General features: G+C 43.4%; 1 pseudogene; it reads right to left on the minus strand.

The window, feature by feature from the left end:
- Positions 1-2,174: 2,174 nt before the first annotated feature.
- Positions 2,175-3,875, minus strand: LOC100358330 (corepressor of RBPJ and splicing regulator-like; annotated as a pseudogene).
- Between the last annotated feature and the right edge of the window lie 1,343 nt (positions 3,876-5,218).

Below are 5,218 nucleotides of genomic sequence, written 5' to 3' on the forward strand. Positions count from 1 at the left end.
TTGCTTTTGATAAAAGGAAGAGTATTTCTGTTGGATACTTTCTTTATGTTGGTGCAGAATTCTCTCCCAGTTCTCCTGGGTCTCCTGAAATGAGATAATCCACTTATTTCCTAAGAAAATACCAGATAGATGAAACAATGGATTGGGCTTTATTAGTTTGTTTATTAGCTTGCACTTTCCCTTCTCCTTTTTTTTTTATTTATTTTTTAAAGATTGATTTATTCATTTGAAAGGCAGAGTTACAGAAAGAGGAGAGACAAAGAGAGAAGAGAGATCTTCTATCTGCTGGTTTGCTCCCCAAATGGCTAAACAGCCAGGGCTGGGCCAGGCTGAAGCCAGGAGCCTGGAGCTTCTTCTGGGTCTCTCACGTGGGTGTAGGGGCCCAAGCATGTAAGCCATCTGCTGCTTTCCGAGGCCATTAGCAAGGAGCTGGATCAGAAGTGGAACAGCCAAGACAAGAACCTTAATAGTAGGATGACCTTTCCCAGCTGCAATCAGAGAGAACTGTGACTATGGAAAAAGGGCCAGAGGGAGGTGGAGTATTGCTTGCTTTGAAGATAAAGGGTCCCTTGTATTTGAGGACACAAGAGGTCTTTTTGCTTGGGGTGTCACCAAATAAACAGCCTTACATAGGAACTGCTCACAGAAAGGCCTCATTTACTTGTGGCAAGTAAAGAAGACAATGGAAAAGGTTCTCTACATAAGCTGCACCCCTGAGAAGCATTTGCAGCGTTTTTATAGCAAGGGTTAGGGGGTGTCCAGAGTGTAGCAAAAGAGAAGGAGGAAGGCCTCTCCTACTCATCTATGTAAGCTACATACATATTCATGCTTCTTCATTCTTGTATGTTCAGAAAATGATGACAAATCTCCTCCCCTAGGTGGAAAATACTTTTATCTGATCCTAGGACACATATAGATTACAGAATTAAAACTAATGTTTCAGGCCCGGCGCTGTGGTGTAGCAGGCAAAGCCGCCGCCTGCAGTGCCGGCATCCCATATGGCCACCAGTGTGGGGAGCAACTGGGACTAGACTGTTACTCGAATTAAGACTTATTCTATGCATCTGCTCTCCCACAATATGGCGCTGGGAGAGGAGTAAACAGCTTCTATACAGCTGCCTCCAGTTCAACCAATAAACAGCAGGACCTGCTCCTGATTGGAGGAGAGCAGCGTACTTGGCGTGTGGGTAGCAGAGTTGGGATTGGTGGAAGAGGACTATAAAGGAGGAGAGAGACAACATGCACCAGGAACATCTATCTGAAGGAACACCTGAGGAACATCTGAGCAGCCCCCGAGAGAGCCGGCCGGCGGTGTGCCACTCCCCCGCGGAAGTGGGGAAAGTGGCAGGGGGAACCGCCCTTCCACGGAGGTGGAAGGGACAGTAGCCAACCCGGGAAGAACCAGCAGCAAACCCGGGGAGGGCCGAGCAGACAAAAGAACAGCGCAGGGTCCTGTGTCGTTCCTCCACGAAGAGGGGAAGCGACACACCAGTTCAAGTCCTGGTTGCTCCACTTCTGATCCAGCTCTCTGCTATGGCCTGGGAAACCAGTAGAAGATGGCCCAAGTCCTTGGGCCCCTGCAACCACGTAGGAGACCCGGAGGAAGCTCTTGGTTTCTGGCTTCGGATCTGCTCAGTTCTGGCTGTTGCAGCCATTTTGGAAATGAACGAGAGGATGGAACACCGACCTCTCTCTCTGCATCTGCCTTTCAAATAAATATATAAATAAATCTTTAAAAAAACAAAACAAAACAAAACAAAACAAAAAAGCACTAACGTTTCATGAAATGGTACTTATCTGTACTATATTCATTGCACTTTGAAATTTTCAATCCTGTTCTTTTTAAATTTTAAATGTTAAGTATAACACTAAGCTGATTTTTTTTTTTTAATTAGAAACACATAGTACATAAGTTAGCCCTAGCTAAAGGTACTGAATAAGAAAATGAGGATAATTTAATTCCCAGGTAATTGTTGCGCGTTCTCTAGTCTCTGCTTCTGCTTCGCTGGTGTGGCACTTTGGAGCGCTTATCTCCCGAGAGCTCTGCGTGTGTTTTCGCCTCTGTGTTTGTGTGGCCGTGGCTTCTGCACCATTTCTTCTCTTCCGCTCTTCCCTGGACCTCACTGTGGCCGTTTTCCTGCCTCCTTCTGCTTGTAACCACCAGGACAGGGGCTTCAGCTTCTCCTCCTCTCGTCCCTGCGCTGGCCTCTGCCGCTCCCCTGTCTTTCAGAACTTCTCTCTTCTGGGCCATGGTTATGGCTTCTGGACTTTCTGTCATAATCGGAATGGCACCATTTGCTGTTCTCCCCAGAATGATCCTGTTTTAAACATCCAGACTTTGCCTTGGGTTTTTCCTAGCTGGGATTGCTAGAAAGTTCTTCACAAAGTCTCCTCTTCTTAGCCTTGTCCATCTCTTGGGAATCATTGTTAATCCCTGAACACTTGTTTTTCTTTCTTTTCTTCTATTCTCTTTTCTTCCCTTTGCTGTCACTCTCACCCTCACTACTGCTTTCCAAAGTCTCGGTAGAGGAAGAAGAAGAGGAGGAACAGGAGGAAGAAGAAGAGGAGGAGGGAAGGAGGATTTGTGTTTAATGTTTTTCTGTTTACTTCTGCTCTTCTGAAGCTTTTTCTTCTATTTTTTTATCTTTTTTTTTTCTTCTCAAGTCAATCCAATTTCTGGGGAAATTTCTGATTTTGTTTGGTTGGTAGGGACTTTAAAAATTCAGCTTCCAGGGGCTGGCTCTGTGGTGCAGTGGGTTAATCCTCTGCCTGCGTGCCGGCATCCCATATGGGTGCCGGTTTCCGACCCAATTCTCTGTTAATGTGTCTGGGAAAACAGTGGAAGATGGCCCAAGACCTTGCATCCCTGCACCCATGTGGGAAATCAGGAAGAAGCTTCTGGCTCCTGGCTGTGTCCTGGCCCAGCCCTGGCTGTTTCAGCCATTTGGGGTGTGAGCCACAGGATAGAAGATCTCTCTGTACTCCGCCTTTCAAAGAAATAAAAAAATCTTAAAAAAAAAAATTCAGCTTCTGGATCTTCTGCACCCTCACTTGCAACATACTCCTGTGATGGATCATTTGCGGTCAAGTTCCTCCCCAGCACATTTCACTTCAGTGCAAACCCACTGTTTCTCATTTCTGCTATTTGCTCTAAGGGGTGCATCGATGGCCCTGAGCTGTCAGTAGGAACTGAACTTGCATTGATTCCAGAAAGACCAAACAAAGGACATTCTCTGTGTTGATGTGACCCCACTTGTGATATTCACTGCACCTCACACTTCCAATCTGAATACCAAAGGGCTGAGCTCTGATGTTCATGTCATCTTTGGCATATTTTCTCAAGGGGCTCCTTTCTGCCATTCGAATTTATATTCAATCTCTCCTGTTTCTTCTTCCACTTTGTTTTCTTTTTTAGCTCCCATGGGGGCCTCATACATGAGATTAAGTGATTTCTTCACACATTCATCCCCGATAAGCAACCTATTATCATCATAAGATTCTTGTTCTTTAAGATAAGTATCAGTGGCATTGTGGCGTAGTGATTGAGCCACTGCCTGCGACGCCAACATGTTCCAGTCCCTGCTGCTCTGCTTCCTATCCAGCTCCCTGCTGATGTGCCTGGGAAAGCAGTGGAGGATGGCCCAGGTGCTTGGGCTCCTGCACCCATTGCAGGCATTTGGGGAGTGAACTCCAAACAAGTCCGTAAGTCTGACTTGCAAATAAGTAAGTAAATCTTTTTTAAAAAAGATAGTGTTGTGTCAATTCTTGTTTCTTCTTGTGATATTTTCTGCTCTGCATCCATACTTTTTCAATATTGGGTTTGGGAGCAGTTGAAAGTCCTTTTTGCACATGAAGTTGGTGAAGGGTTTCCCCATCTTGGAATCAGAGCAGAAGGCCTAAACTGACTTCTTAGTAGGTTGCAACCCTCAGCTAGAAAACTGACCAAGATCATGACAACTCTATGGTCAAGATGTAGAGTGCCTGATAGAGAACATTTTGTGTTTGTTTTTTAAAGGAGCATAAACATTTGTTCATAATTTAAATAATTTCTATATATAACCCGAATTCACTGTTATTAAATGCTAATTTACTAAGGTACCAAAAATGTATTCTTTATCCCAAAGTAAACATTAAACCAGTGAGCTTGTAAGCCCAATAGTAAGAGAGAGACCAAAGAGGTAAAAAGGTACACTCAAGAAACATTTTTAAACAAATAGATATCATTAAGTAAGTATGGTTCATGTTCTACTTTTCTGTTACTCAGTTTGATCATTTCTGCTTTTATTTTTAATATTTCCTTTTTCTCACTTGTCTTTAAGAAAATATCCATTTTCTTATATTTTGTAGGTTCATTTACAGAATTTCTCTTTTTTTCTTATTATTATTTATAGGTGGAGCATCATTTCAAGAACTTGCACTTGCAATATCCCCCTTGTTTTGAGGTCCTGGAGATTTTCTACTTTCTGAATTTATGCATTTATAAAGGAATGTCAAAATTTGTGAGGAAATGGATATGTTCACGCTGAATATTACTCAATGTACACCTGTATCAAAACAGTACATGGTTCCTTATAAATATGCACTAGATCAATTAAAAATAAATGTTGGGGGGCAGGCATTTGATTTTGCGGTTAAGACACTGCTTTGGATGCCCACATCTCGTATCAGAATGCCTGGTTTGACTCCCCATTTCACCACTTAGGATCTAGCTTCCTGCTAATGTACACCCTGGGAGGCGGCAATAAGAGCACAAGTATTTGGGTCCCTACCATGTGGGAGACCTGATTCAAGTTCCAGGCTCCTGACTTCAGCCAGTCCCATTTCTGGCTGTTGTGGGCATTTGGGGAGTGAAATAGGGGAAAAAAGATCTTACTCTGTCTCTCAAATGAAACTACATATATAAAATTAAAAAGATAAAAGCAAATTTTATATCCATTAATTCAAAATCTTAATTGAAAAGTAATTAATGAATTTAAAATTGTTATAATGTGATTGGCTTTCCTAGGTGTTGGTAGTAAAATAATTTTAAGATTAAATGCTAAGGGTCAGTGCTGTGATGTAGTGGGTAAAGCCGCCGCTTGCAGAGTTGGCATCCCATATAGGCGCTGGTTCAAGTCCCGGCTGCTCCACTTCCAATCCAGCTCTCTGCTATGGCCTGGGAAAGCAGTAGAAGATGGCCCAAGACCTTGGACCCCTGCACCCATGTGGGAAGACCTGG

The sequence above is a fragment of the Oryctolagus cuniculus genome, chromosome 2, assembly GCF_051225735.1.
Source record: "Oryctolagus cuniculus isolate XC-2025 breed Fujian yellow rabbit chromosome 2, ASM5122573v1, whole genome shotgun sequence".
In the NCBI taxonomy this organism is placed as follows: domain Eukaryota; kingdom Metazoa; phylum Chordata; class Mammalia; order Lagomorpha; family Leporidae; genus Oryctolagus; species Oryctolagus cuniculus.